General features: G+C 35.0%; 1 pseudogene; it reads left to right on the top strand.

Annotated features, from left to right (window-relative positions):
- The first annotated feature begins 3,492 nt into the window (after nt 1–3,492).
- Nucleotides 3,493–13,119, top strand: LOC127544453 (GPI ethanolamine phosphate transferase 2-like; annotated as a pseudogene).
- Nucleotides 13,120–14,429: the final 1,310 nt, after the last annotated feature.

Below are 14,429 nucleotides of genomic sequence, written 5' to 3'. Positions count from 1 at the left end.
AGAACCCATACCAGGGTAATTTTTTACAGCACTATCCCTTGAACTCACTTCTGTTCCGATTTTTGGGATTTTTTCTTAGGGAATTGGTTAATAGCTTGTTCTATTTCTTTTTCTAAAATGGGACTGTTTAGGATATTTACTTCTTCCTCTGTTAATCTGGGCAAGCTATATTTTTGAAGGTATTCATCCATTTCATTTAAGTTGGGCAAAGTAACTCCTAATTATTGCTCTAATTTCTTCTTCGTTAGTGGCGAGTTCTCCCTTTTCATTTTTAAGATTAACAATTTGATTTTCCTCTCTCCTTTTTAAAATCAGATTTACTAAAAGTTTGTCTGTTTTGTTGGTTTTTTTCATACAACCAACTCTTAGTTTTATTAATTCAATAGTTTTTTTTTTTACTTTCAATTTTATTGATCTCTCCTTTTATTTTTAGAATTTCAAGTTTAGTGTTTGACTGGGGGTTTTTAATTTGTTCCTTTTCTAGCATTTTTAGTTGCAAGCCCAATTCATTGACCTTCTCTTTCTCTATTTTATGCAAATAGCCCTCTAGAGATATGAAATTTCCCCTTATTACTGCTTTGGCTGCATCCTACACATTTTGGTATGATGTCTCATTATTGTCATTTTCTTGGGTGAAGTTACTAATTATGTCTATGATTTGCTGTTTCATCCAATCATTCTTTAGTATGAGATTATTTAGTTTCCAATTATTTTTTGGTCTACTTTCCCCTGGCTTTTTGTTGAATGTAATTTTCATTGCATCATGGTCTGAAAAAGATGCATTTACATATTTCTGCCTTACTACATTTGAGTTTGAGGTTTTTATGTCCTAATAAATGGTCAGTTTTTGTATAGGTTCCATGAACTGCTGAAAAGAAAGTGTACTCCTTTCTGTCTCCATTTAGTTTTCTCCAGAGATCTAGCATATCTAACTTTTCTAGTATTCTATTTACCTCTTTGATTTCTTTGTTATTTATTTTGTGGTTTGGTTTATCTAATTCTGAGAGTACAAGGTTGAGATCTCCCATGATTATAGTTTTGCTGTCTATTTCTTCTTGCTGCTCTCTTAATTTCTCTTTTAAGAATTTAGATGCTACACCACTTAGTGCATATATGTTTATTATTGATATTGCTTCATTATCTATGTTACCCTTTAGCAAGATATAGTGCCCTTCCTTATCACTTTTAATTAGATCAATTTTTGCTTTTGTTTGATCTGAGATCAGTATGGCTATACCTGCTTTTTTGACTTCCCCTGAAGCATAGTAGATTTTGCTCCAACCTTTTACCTTTATTTTGTATCTCCCTGCTTCAGGTGTGTTTCCTGTAAACAACATATTGTAGGATTCTGGCTTTTAATCCATTCTGCTAATCACTTCTTATTTATGGGGGAGTTTTCCCTGTTAACATTTATGGTTAAAATTACCAATTCTGTATTACTTGCCATCTTGTTAACCCCTGTTTATGCTTTTCTCCCTTCTTTCCCCCTCATCCCCCTCCCCCAGTATTAAACTTGTGAGCACCACTTGCTTCTCACAGCCCTCCCTTTTTAGTATCCCTCCCCCCGCCTTAGAGTTCCTCCCCCTATCTTACTCCTTTTCCTCACAGTTTCCTTTTCCCCTTCCACTTAGCTTATTCCTTCCCTTTTCACTTTTCTCTTCCCACTTTTCAATGAGGTGGGAGAAGTTTTACCATAAATTTCACCCTCTCTTGGAGGCAGGAGAGATTCATTCCATTTTTCTACCTGGCTGGCTGGAGGCTGAAGGACAAACCTTTGGATTTGGAGACATTTGGAGGGAGCTCTTGGAACCAAGCAGAAAGATAGGCCTCTAAGAAAAACTAACTGGCTACTTTGGAGGAAGCAAGAAAAGATCTGAACTTTTAACACCTGACTGCATTTGGGTGATTATTATTTTTAACTGAAATTAAGGCTGCCTCCAGAAAACCTCCCCGAGAAACCTGCTCCCAGAGAGAACCATTATATTTTAAAGAAGAAAAACACCACATGTCTAAATTTTTTTCTTTTAAAGCCAGTTCTGATGGCAGTAAGATATCCACTATATTCATCCCCCTCCATTCTTTCTCTCAGATATAATAGGTTTCCTTTGCCTCTTCATGAGATGTAGTACCCCCCACTTTACCCTTTTTCTGGTACAATGTCCTTTCCACGTCTATTTTCTAAAACAAGGTATACATGTATTCTTTATACATCTCTATAGCAGAAACATAGTTCCCAAGATTTCTTTTTACCTTTTTAGGTTTCTCTTGAGTTCTATATTTGTAGATCAAACTTTTTGTTAAGTTCTGGTTTTTTCATCAAAAATAGGTGAAATTTGCTTATTTTGTTGAATATCCATCTTCTTCCCTGGAAAAAGATGCTCATTCTGGCTGGGTAAGTTATTTTTGGTTGCATACCAAGTTCCTTAGCCTTTCGGACTACCATATTCCAGGCCCTTCAATCTTTTAATGTGGATGCTGCTAGATCCTGGGTGATCGTTATTGTGATCCTCTATATTTGAATTGGGTTTTTCTAGCCGCTTGCAGTATTTTTTCCTTCATCTGAGATTTCTGGCATTTGGCCACTATATTTCTTGGTGTTTTGATTTTAGGATCCCTTTCAGTAGGGGATCAATGAATTCTTTCAATGTCTATTTTACCCTCTGTTTCTATGACTTCTGAACAGTTCTCTTTGATAATTTCCTGGAAAAGGTGTCCAGGCTTTTTTTTTTTTCATCATATTTTTCTGGGAGTCCAATAATTCTCAGATTGTCTTTCCTGGATCTGTTTTCCAGGTCTGTTGTTTTCCCTAGAAGGTATTTCATATTTTTTTCCATTGTTTGATTATTTTGGTTTTGGTTGACTGATCCTTGTTGTCTCCTTGAGTCATTCGATTCCATTTGTTCGATTTTGAACTCTCCCATAAAGCAGAGGCAGATAGCAAACTGGATTAAAAGCCAGAATCCTATAATATGTTGTTTACAGGAAACAGATTTAAAGCAAGATGATACATACAGAGTAAAGGTAACAGACTGGAGCACAATCAATTATGCTTCAGTAAAGTTAAAAAAAAAGCATTTAAATGCTTTAAATGTGTGGGATGACTTCTCCAGACTCTCTTGCCAAGTCTCCCTCTCCTTTACCCATTTTTCTTCTAGCTCTCTTGTGAGAACCTTTTAAATTTCTTGTATGAGATTCATTTGTGCTGAGGAACAGATGATCTCCTCCTTTGAGGATTCACCTGGAGACAGTCTGTTTTTAGCTCCTCAGGGTTTAGAGTCTGCTCTCTATCCATAAAGTAGCTGTCAGTGGTTAAGGTCCATTTCAATTTTTTGCTCATTTTGTCAGAGAAGAATCAAAGACAAACTAGCAAAAGAAAAAAGAAAAAAAAAGAACCCAAAAGGAATCTGTTTTCTTTTTTGGGGGGCTGGGTGGTGTTACCAAGCTTCCTCTACAGACTGCAGTGGGCAGCAGCAAGACCCTAACAGGACCGTGATGGCTGTGCTGCGTCTGTGCTCTGAGACTCTGAGAGCATGCTGAGACACTGTGGGGGAGCCGTGGCCAGGTCCCGAGATACTCCAACTGTTTGGGGTTGTATTCTTCACCCCTTGTGTTTTTAGCTTCTCTGCTTGTCTGCTGGCTTGCTGCCGGGGCAAAGTATCCAATCCTGTAGCAAAGCTCTCCTGGCAGAGATGGCTGAGATCATACCCCCACCCCACTCCGGTCTGCTCGGCTGTGAGCTGCCTGCTGTGCTCTCACTGCCATTGCCTGCCCTCAGCCTGTGCCCAGTCTAAAACTGTCCCCGCCCTTGAACAAAAACAGACCTTTCCTGGTGAATTTCAAGGATATCTTCTCTTGGTAACTATTTGTTTTGTTTTGTTTTGTTTTGTTTTCAGTCAAGCATTAATTCAGAGGCTTGTAATGAAATGAATTCTGAGAGAAAATGCAGAGCTTACACAGCTGTGTGCCTCCTCCCTGCCATCTTGGCTGGAAGTCCCCTCTTTAACTTCTCTCTTATTTATTTTGTGGTTTGATTTATCTAGTTCTGAGAGTACAAGGTTGAGACCTCCCACTATAATAGTTTTGCTCTCTATTTCTTCTTGCAGCTCTCTTAACTTCTCCTTTAGCAATTTAGATGCCATTACACTTGGTACATATATATTTAGTATTGATATTGCTTCATTATCTATACTAACCTTTAGCAAGATATAGTTTCCTTCCTTATCTCTTTTAATTAGATCAACTTTTGCTTTTGCTTGATCTGATATCAGGATGGTTACTCATGCTTTTTTTACTTTATTGAAGCATAATTGATTGTGCTCCAGTCTGTTACCTTTACTCTCTATGTATTACCTTATAGGATTCTGGCTTTTAATCCAGTCTGCTATCTGCCTCTGCTTTATGGGAGAGTTCACCCCATTCACATTTAATATTAAAACTACTAATTCTGTATATCCGCCATTTTATTATCCCCAGATTATACTTTTCTCTTTCCTTTCCCCCTTATCTTTCTCCCCAGTATTTAACTTATAGACACCACTTGCCTCAAGCAGCCCTCCCCCTTTGGAGTTCCTCCCCCTTTCTTATATCTTTTCCCTTCTTTTTTTGTGTTCCCTTCTATTTAGACCCCCCCTTCCCTTTTCACTTTTCCCCTCCCACTTTTCAAAAGGTGAGAAAAGTTTCTCTGTAAAATAAATATGTCTAACATTTTCTCTTTGAACCAAATCTGATGAGAATAAAATTCACAGTATTCACCTCCCCCCTTCTTTCCCTCAGATATAGTATGTTTCCTTTACCTCTTCATGAGATGTACTTTTTCTCTTTTTACCTCCACTTTTCCCTTTTTCTTGTACAATCCCCTTTACAACTCTAGTTTCTTTTTTATATTATAACAGCAAAATCAAATTAAACATGCACTCTCTATATATACCCATAACAGAAATACAGCTCTCAAGAGTTCTTTTTACCTTTTTTATTTCTCAAGTCCTATATTTGGAGGTGAAATTTTTTGTTAAGCTCTGTTTTTTTTCATCAGAAATAAATGGAATTCATCTGTTTCAGTGAATGCCTATCTTCTTCTCTGGAAGAAAATGCTCAGTTTCTGGACTGGGTAATTTGTTTTTGTCTGTATTCCAAGTTCCTTTGCCTTTTAAAATATTAGATTCTAGGCCCTTTGATCCTTTAATGTGGAAGCTGCTAGATCCTGAGTAATCCTTATTGTGGCTCCTCTGTATGTGAATTTTTTTTTTCTGGCTGCTTGTAATATTTTTTCCTTGGTCCCATAGTTCGGAAATTTAGCCACAATATTTCTTGGGTTTTATTTTTGTGGTTTCTTTCAGGAGGTGTTTGATGAATTCTTTCAAAGGCTATTTTACTTTCTGATTCTATGACCTCCGATCAGTTCTCTTTGATGATTTCTTGAAAAATAGTGTCCAAACTCTTTTTTTCATCATGACTTTTAGGGAGTCCAATAATCCTTAGATTATCTCTCTTAGATCTATTTTCCAATTTTTTTGTTTTCCCACGTAGGTATTTAATAGTTTTTTTTTCTAGTTTTTTTTCATTTTGGGGGTTTTGCTTGGCTAATTCTTGATGTGTCATAGAGTCATTCACTTCCATTTGTTCAGTTCTGATTTTTTAATGAATTATTTTCTTAACTAACTTTTTTTATTTCTTTTTGTATTTGTCCAATTGAGTTTTTAAATGAGTTGTTTTGTTCTATGGAATTTTTTTCCATTTCAAAAAAAATTTTTTAAGAAGTTATTTTCTTTTTCCAGTTCATAAATTCTGGTTTCCTGGGAGTTATTTACCTTTTCCATTTCACATATCAGGGAGTCGTTTTCTTTTTCCACTTTAACAAATCTTTGTTTTAATGAGTTTTATACTTTTCCAAACTCGCTTGCAGAGTTTTCATTGCCTCTCCCCATTCTTATTATAGCTTTCTTTTAAGATCTTTTTTTTTTTTTTTTAATTTCATCTAGAAGAGCCTTGTGCGGTCAGGACCAGATTATACCCCCTTTGGGGCTTCATCTCAAGACAATCTGCTTTTAGTGTGCTGAATAAGAAATTTCCTTATTAGTAGTAAGTTCATTTCAAATCATTATAAGGACGTGACTTTCCCCATATGAACCGAATTCCCATGTAAACCATGAGAACCCAATTGAGGAAGGATGTGACTCCCCCTGTGAGGACTTGACTACTCTCTCACCCCAAAATTTTTTTTGGGCATATATTTTAACTCCTTCTCCTATGAAAACCTGACCGTTCCTTGACCCATAAGAGCATATATTTCAACTCTTTCCTTTTTAATTATAAGACAGGCATGTACCACTGGTGCTTTAGCTCCAATTATATGATTCCAGGAACTCGCCACTCCTTGGAACTGTTGCTGTTGATAAGGACTGGCCCCCTTATCAATGCAACATTTGATTATAACCACCTGGAGCCCTAGTTGGTGCGTCCTTGTCTTAGATGAGGTCTTCATTTGGCCCAAAGCCTTCTTTGTTTGGACCCCTATAAAGAGTGGGCAAAGCTTTCTCCACTTTGAAGCCTCACCTATGGAGATGACGATCTGCCTAGGACTTTCCCGATGGAGACTCACAGGCTGAAATATCGGGGCTTCCCAGCCGTCCAATTAGAGTTGAAGCTCCCTCGATCGTACTGAGTAATGTATTCTCTCTCTTTCTCTGCTATCCTAATCATAATCCTTATTATTCTTTGCCTCTTGTGTATTATTTGCTGTATGTGTTGTTATTGCAAGCATTCTATCCCGTGCATTGTATAATTAAATTTTACCTTTACTTTAACTGAGCCTAAGAGCATCATTTATAAAAGCGGATTCGAACTTCTCTTAAAAATCATATAACATTAATAGAACATGTGCTCAGGATTAGAAATCTGTTCTCTTTCACTGTAGAAATTGTCTATAGTTAGAGCTTGCTTTGCCTTTTTACTCATTTTTTTTTAATGTTGGGATCTGCTTTTTGGGCAAGGAGATTTCAAACTTCCTCTACCGACTCTCAGAAGTGACAAAAGCTGTGCTGGGATAGTGCTGAATCACTCCCAATGATGGGTGGGTGTGGCCAGGTCCCATGAGACTCCAGCACTTTGGGGTATACTCTTTACCCTCTGTGTTTGTGTTGGATTTTTTTTTTAACTTCTCTGTTGATTTATTGACTTGCAACCAGGGCAGAGTAGCCAAAAGTGGTAGAGTATTCCCCATAGATTCTCTACCTGGCAGAGACTGCACCCCCCCTCACCCCCACCCCACCCCCACCCCTGTCTGCTCAGCATGCACTGACCTCTGTGCTCTGTTTCTCTGCCTGCACCTAGCCACCTCCTCCTGTGCCAATCAAAGCAAACCTTTTTTGGTGATCATTGGAATTATCTACTGCAGGTAACATGCTGTACTTCTAATATTCATCGATTCTGTCAATCTAGCACTAATTCAGAGGCTGAATTTTATAATTGGTGTGAGTGTAACAGGAGAGCTTGGAAAGAAGCGTGTGTCCTCTTTCCCCACCTTGGCTCCTCCCCTACTATATATATTTCAATAAGCCTTTAATTTTTTAAGTTTTAATCAATTACTTATCAGGAAAATAAGACCTTGACTATGAAATTCAGTTTCACTTCTAATTTTAACTATTTTTCTAATTTTACTACTTTAGATTTATTTGTACAAAATTTTATCATTAACAAAAAATATAATTTTGTGTGATCCTTTCTGTTACTTACTTATTCGTGCATTCTTTCCATATCCATAGATACAACAGACATTTCCTTCCATGCTCCTCTAATTTACAATATAACCTTTTATTTCAAGGTCATGTATACATTTGTAGTTTACATTCCAATATGGTGTAAGATGTTAGTCTAAATCTAATTTCTGCCAGATTGAAATACAATTTATTCCGAAGTTTTGTATTTATAAAACTTTAGGTTTCTGTATCTTTTGCTTTTGTGTACTGTGTATCTAAGCTGATACACTAGTCATTCTATCCTTTTTAACTGGTACCTTTTAAAATAAGTTTTTATTAAGGTATTATGTTTATAACATCATCACAGTATCTTTCCCCCTTTCCATTCTGAAAAGCTAATGCATTTACCTAATAGTTTGTTTAAAGAGGAAACAAATTCAGCATGACCGATTAATGAATTGAATAGGTACAAAAACATGTGCTACATTCTACCTTCACAAAAATGTGTGAGGGGAAACCTGTCTTCCCTTATCTCTTTATTCAAGTCATACTTGATCTTATAATTTTGTTACATTCATTTTTCATTTGTGAGTATGTATTAGTTGTTTCTTCCATTTACATTGTTATAGTTATTATGCATATTGTTTTCTTGGCTCTGCTTCAATTTCTATCAGTTAATGCAAATCTTTCTATGCCTTTCTATAATCATCATTATTTACAGCACATTAATATTCTATTACATTCAGGTTCAATAATGTATTTAACCAGTCACTAATTTATGGGAATCTATTTCAGTTCTAATTCTTTGCCAGTGGTAAAAGAAGTATGACAACCTCCTGAAAAAATAATTCTTTAAAAATTATAATTTTCATGTGGAAGAGCTCAGACATCATTGTTCTAAAAATTAGAATAGAAAATTTCTCAGATGTCAAAATAGAAACTGAAAGAACCCACCAAGATCTGCTAAACAATATTCCAAAATGAAAACTCCTAGGCATATTATAGTCAAATTCCAAATTAAACTCCCAGTTCAATGAGAAAATATTGCAAGCAGCCAGGAAGAAAAAAATACCATGGAGACAAATAGTATTTGAATCCTGAAGTCAGGCTCACACAAGATTTAGTAGTTACCACTATTAAAAAATAGAGGTCTTTGAATATGATATTTCAAAGTCAAAGGACCTAGAATTACAACCAAGAGTAACTGACTCAGCAAAGCTGAGTATAATCCCACAGGGGTAAATGGACAATATAATATAGGGGATTTCCAGGCATTCTTGGTAAAAAATAAAAGTGCTAAATTTAATATATATATATATTTAAAGACAAGATTCAAGAGCCATACAAAATGAAGTATGAGAGAGAACTTATCAATAATTTAATAAAGTTAAAGTATTTATATTCCCAAGTGAAAAAAAACTTTATCATTAGGGAAGTTAGAAGGCATCAACTTAGATGGAAGGCATGGTTGTGAATCTATATTGTTGGGATAAATTCAAAAGGAAGGTTTAGAAATAGAGTTGTATTTAGAGAGAGCAGAGGGAAGAAGAATGGAGAAAATTATAGCCCATCAAAGAGGTTCTTAAGAATGAATTTTTATAATGAAGGGAAATCAGGAAGAGGGGAACAAAAATACTTGAACATCATTCTCCTGTGAATGAATTGGTTCAAAGAAGGAAACATGTACATATATAGATATTGTTGAAAACCATCACTTTGGACAAGCAAAAGCATCTGAAAAAAGAATTATCTTTTATTGAAATTGTAATATCTGGACTAGCTTTCTGTAGACCTCAGGATCAACTTGAGTCCTTGGTCTTAGTGGAGGAGTGAAGGAGGCAGGAGGGCCATGTGGATGGTCGAAGATGGAGTCTTCTCTTGTGTCTGTGGCTGAGAGCTGTGGCTGAGAGAGCATCTTCTGTGTCTGAGACTTCCTTTAAATATTCCAATAGGATGTCACTACCTCACACTGAGCATGTGCAACCACATTGAGCATGTGCAACTGTAATCATTACTGAGCCAGTGCTAACTATAATAGCATTACATTACCACAGCACATTCAGTATTTGTACTTAACTAGAGTGATTACATCATTAGCTGGAGAATCATTATATCATCAATCATACTGAGTCTTAAGTATACCTTTTCAGAGTTCTGGCCCTCTACAGGAAATATTATATGGATTAAGTTATTTCCAAAGAATTTTGTAAAATTTGTGTCAGATTTCAGAGAATTTGATGATACCATTACAAGACATGTGTCTAATGTATTAAAAAGGGAAGACTGGGAGGTGCTAATAATTCCATATCTAGGATTTGATCATATTGATCTCCTGACTCACCCACATAGTCCTACGGTAGACCAAAACTTAAAAAGAAGTATTACATTTTAAAGAAGATCTACATTTTATTATTGCCCAAGCAAATAAAGACTTCTTTGCTCCATTTATTGGTAATTTGCAAGACAGGGATATCTAAAACATGAAGTTATGTAAATCTTCAGTAGAGAAAGTGGGCACATCTTTGAATTTAATCAGCTCTGCATTTCAAAGGAAAAACAGCAACTCCAACTTCCAAAGCATGTTCAGCAGCTTGATCTGCCTGCCACACTGACTGATTTCAAAAGAATTATGTGAGGAATCTGTTGTTTCTAATTGTAGAAGGAGCAATAATAAGAGTGTAACTGCAGTTTCTGCACTTAAATTCAGTACAACTCAGCATACTGTTGCAGAAGAATGTGCTGATATATGAGAAAAATTCTGGATTTCAGCATTTTAAAGTATCAGAAAAGTTACATGGTAATTGGATCAAGCTCTACTTGGAGGGAAATAATTCAGAAGTCCTTTTAAACACTGGCAGAAAAGTTCCTAATCACTATTTAAATGCTTTGAAGACCTTGAACATGTCACTGAGCAAACAAATAGCTTATTATATGTACTTAATGATGGTTGGGGCTGTCATAGACTTGAAGGTACTAATTCTGCTTTTGTATCCCAGAATCCTTGTGTCAGAAAGCTTAGTTTGTGATTCCACTGTTGTCTTCCTTGTTTTCTTTGATGTTCTACTCAATGATCCTCATTCTGTCTGTTGTCCAAGTCATTATGTGCACCTTTGGCTGAGAGGTCATGTTACTTCTGCATTGTGGTGAGGATGTTCATTTCTTCACTTCTCTGTGATCTTGTCTGTTCTCACAAATACATTTGAGAATATCAAATCTCTAACTAAGAAATCAGCTGTTTCCTATTCCAGCTGGTCAGTATTAGATATACTTATTTTATTTGGAATACTGGACCATTTCCTGAGTTTGGGTTCAAATAGCTTTATAGAAGAACACTAAATTCTCATATTTTCTTATCAATATTCTGTCTAGAAATATACATGGAATATGTACAAACCACTTTATTAGGAAGGACTTTGATCATAATTTAGCTGTGGGAGAGGATTTTCAAAAAAATACCGAGGTTTTACAATACAAAAATGATCATGTGGATATCCCAGAATATAATAAAATACGTAACACTTGCCTGCAAAAGTGTTTGGGATTGGCTAAGTCACAGCTAACACTGATTTGCTATACTCTGCTCTGTTCATTTAACCATGCAGGAGTTCATCAATCAGGAGAATCAATCAACTTTGGCCAGTGATTGACTATTTCTTATTATAAAGCTGAACTCTCTGTTCTGGAATTTCTCTCTTTTTTAGGACATTTATTCTGGTTTATAGAAGATGTTCTCCTATTTCAAAAGCAGCAATTTCACTAGTATAGAAGGCTGAAACTCTGAAAAGGTGTACTTGAATCAGACAACAGAGCACTTAAAGCTAATTACCTATTTGATGTGAGATGATGGTTCTATATACATATATTTAAATGAGATGGTGATGTGATCGCTCTCCTCACCATTGGTGCTTGCTGAATGTGTGATGATGGTGAGGTAATTGTAGGCAAGGATCGGAGGGCTAAGGGAGAGGGTGAGAGTTGCTCTGCCGAAGGACAAGGAGGAGAGAGATTTCAGGCGCCAGACTCCAGAGTCCAGGATTCATCTTTGGCAAGCCGCATGGCAGCTTGCTTGCCTCCTTCACTTCTCCCCTTAAAGACCAAAGACTTTGATTGATCTTGAGACTCTGCAGAGAGCTAGCCCAGACATTATAATTAGGGCTCTTGGGAGCCTAAGGAAATATATTTTTGTCATGGTAATGAGACAACAATGATGTTTCTAAGATAATTATTGAATTTTCACTTTGTGTATGTCTTTGTTCTAGGTGTTCTTTTCATTAGAACCAAAGACTTAAGTCTCAAGTCATTTCTGCAGATGTCAGTATCAAGAATTAAGGTTTGTATGAATATTATGGAATGTTATTGTTCTATAAGAAAAAATAAGCAGGACAATTTCAGAAAGACCTGGAGAGACTTACATGAACTGATGTTAAATGAAGTGAATAGAACTAAGAAAAAATGTACACAGCAACAAAATTATATAATGATCAATTCTGATGGATGTGGCTCTTTTCAACAGAGAGGTGATTCAGGCCATTTCCAATGGTCTTATGAAAGAAAGAGCCATCTGCATTCAAAGAAAGGACAGTGGGGACTGAGTGTGTATCACAACATAGTATTTTCACTTTGTTGTTTTTGTTATTGTTTGCTTGGCTTTTTGTTTTCTTTCTCATTTTTTTTTCTTTTTGACCTGAATTTTCTTATACAGCATGATAATTGTGGAAACATGTATAGAAGAATTGCACATGTTTAGCATATATTGGATTATTTGCCATCTAGGGGAGGAAATGGGGATAAGAAAGGGAGAAAAAATGGAAAATAAGATTTTGAAAGGATGAATTTTTAAAACTATCTATGCATATGTTTTGAAAATTAAAAGGTTTTTTTTTTTTAAAGAGTCAAGGTTTGTGGGAAATATATAGTGAGTTAGTTCTTCTAGTAGCATTGTTACCCAGACCTCAGAATCTTTCTCTTTTCATAGTTAGTCTGTTCATTCAGGCCATACTAGCAAAATTCATTTGCAAACCCTTGATAGATAATGCAGCTCAGATGACCATAATGCATTATTAGTTTGGCCAAACATTCTTCTATTTTAAAGATAATTTCAATAACATTGTCATATTGGATATATTAGCAGGTTCTCAGCTCACAGTCTGTGCATTGTATAGAGAACCTATCCTGTGGGCCATTCACTTGTTGAGGTTTTTTTTTTTTTTTAAATAATTCAGAAAGCAATAGCAAGAGCTCAGTAATGAGTCATGCCTGCTTCTGCTACATGAGGATATGTTTCATTCTATCTGTGTATGTCATTCTGGTGACATCTCAACTTTATCATTTGTTTCCATGGAGAGTGTTTTCTCAAAACTTGTCTAAGAGAGAATGTATGTATTACAACTGCCATTTGTGTATTTTTTACAAACCAGTCTCATAAAAATTTAGTCTATTAAGTATGCCAGAACTAACTGTACTTAAAAAAGGTCTATTAATTGCTGACTGTATTTGAGTAATGGAAGATAAGTTTAACTACTAAGATCATTCAAAAACAAAATTAAAAGTTATTTATGGCTTATGAGTTGTATCTGTTTTTTTTTTTTAAACCTACAACTTCTTTGAGTTCTGTACTTGAATTTAGATTTACTATAAGTGACTTTTGAGTAGTTGAGATGAGATAGAAGTTTGGTGAGAGGAAACAAAAGAGAAGGGAGATCCATCAATCATTGAAAAAGTACTAATTTGTTTCAAAAAAATTAAATTTTATTATAAACCATGAAAGAAAAAGAAATGTTGAGTTCAATGATCTTATAAAGGCATGGAAAGACTTGCACAAAATGTGAGAAGAAGCAGAGAATATTTTATAGTAATAGCAATATTGTTTTAAGAATGATTAAGTGACTAGGTCATGGCTATTATTAATATCCAAATTAACTATAAAGGACATATGAAGAAAGACACTATCTGAATCCAGAGAAAGAACTGACAAATAGAAGTATATATAAACAATTTTACATTATCCATTTATCTATCTACCTATTTATCTATCTATGCCTAATGATAGTCATTTTGGGAGGGGGAGAAAAAAAGGAAACATAATACATGATATCCTTCTTACATATTTAAAAGGATAGCAAGTTTTGTGTAATAGATTTGCAATTTCATGTGCAATCATCTTTTTTTATTATACACTGTTATAAAATACTTATTTAATTACATAAATTAAATTAAAATAAAATAATTTCTTTTAAAATAAAAAGAATAAATTTGTCACCAATGAAAATGAAATTAAGACAAATTTGGGGAGTTACTTTTCCCAATTACATGCCAATAAAATTGACACTAAATGAAATGGATGAATATTTATAAAATTATAAACTGTCCATATCAATAGAAGAAGAAATAGAACATTTAAACAATTGTATCTCAGAAAAAGTAAGTGAACAAATAATCCAGGAGCTCCCTAAGAAAAATAATTTCAGGACAGATGTATTTAAAAGCAAATTCTACCAAAAGATTAAAAAAAATAATTATTTCCAATACTATACTATTCAATACTATGAAAAAGAAAAAGCCCTACCAAGTTCCTTCTATAACATAAGATTTTGATACTTAAACTAGGTAGACCAAAAATAAAAGGAAAAACCCTATAAATTGATCTCTCTAATGAATATTGATGCAAAATTTTAAAATAAAATTCTAACACGTGAACTACAGCAGTAAATTACAGATTCCTCACTATGACCAAGT

The sequence above is a fragment of the Antechinus flavipes genome, chromosome 1 (assembly GCF_016432865.1).
Source record: "Antechinus flavipes isolate AdamAnt ecotype Samford, QLD, Australia chromosome 1, AdamAnt_v2, whole genome shotgun sequence".
Lineage (NCBI taxonomy): Eukaryota > Metazoa > Chordata > Mammalia > Dasyuromorphia > Dasyuridae > Antechinus > Antechinus flavipes.
This window is presented reverse-complemented; position numbering and strand designations above follow the sequence as displayed.